The sequence below is a fragment of the Colobus angolensis genome, unplaced genomic scaffold (assembly GCF_000951035.1).
Source record: "Colobus angolensis palliatus isolate OR3802 unplaced genomic scaffold, Cang.pa_1.0 Scaffold170, whole genome shotgun sequence".
Lineage (NCBI taxonomy): Eukaryota > Metazoa > Chordata > Mammalia > Primates > Cercopithecidae > Colobus > Colobus angolensis.
Window position 1 is genome coordinate 1,169,807 of NW_012114822.1, and position 956 is coordinate 1,170,762.

At 54.3% G+C, this 956-nt stretch overlaps 1 protein-coding gene across 1 annotated transcript in view; it reads left to right on the forward strand.

Moving 5' to 3' along the window:
* The window catches only part of TNFRSF9 (tumor necrosis factor receptor superfamily, member 9), a 28,254-nt gene that overhangs the window by 617 nt on the left and 26,681 nt on the right, over positions 1-956 (forward strand). The window lies entirely within an intron of this gene.

Below are 956 nucleotides of genomic sequence, written 5' to 3' on the forward strand. Positions count from 1 at the left end.
AAAAAAAAAAAAAAAAAAAAAGATGTACAGGGAGGTTGAGAAATTTGCTCAAGGTCACACAACTGAGGCAGGAGAATGGGGAACATGAGGCGGGAGAGAGCAAAGTGAATAAAAATCACTGGGAACAGGTAACCCACTCACCCGCGGGAGTGGCCAGGGGGAGACAGGCTGCCTGAGGGGAGGAAGCTCCGCAGGACCCGCTGCAGACCCAGGGCCAAGGGTCCTGCAGGAGGAAATGCGGGCGCGGTGGGGCTGGCTCCAGACACGCGGGCCAAGGGCAGGAGGGTGGGACACGAAGCCACAAGGCTCCTTGGGTTCCTCCTCCTTCCTGTCTGCCTTCTGTTTCTGCAGCCTGATCTCCGAGTCCCTCTGCCTGCAGGCGGCGGCACAAAGGCCTCATCTCCGCGCTGTCCCCGAACCCAGTCGCTCCGCGTTTTCCTGTTCTGACCGGAGAGCTCGTGCTGGGTACCGCGGGGCAGGGCGACGGCCCGAACTACTCTCGGTGTCATTCCCCAGCCCACGCCAGCTCCAGCCACAGTTCCCCTGGTTTTCCTGAGGTTCTCCAGCTGCTCAATGATGGGCAGGTTCATCTACAGCCTGGAGCATCCTCCCCCTCCTCCTCCTCCCCTTCCTCCTCCTCCAGAAACACCTCTTTTTCCTTCTCCTCATTCTTCCTTCTCATTCTTTCTCCTCCTCATTCTTCCTCCTCCTCTTCCTCCTCCCTTTCTCTTTTTGTTCTTTTCTTCTTCCTTCTCTTCCTTTTCTCTTTATTTTCCTCCTCCTCTCCCTCTTCTTTCTCCTTATCTTCCTCCTCTTCTCTCTCTTCTTTCTCCTTATCTTCCTCCTCCTCTCCCTCTTCTTTCTCCTTATCCTCCTCCTCTCCTCTTACTGTTCTTTTTTTTTCTTTCTGTTTTCTGCACTTCTGCCCTCTGCTTCCTCTTCTTCCTTTTTTTTTT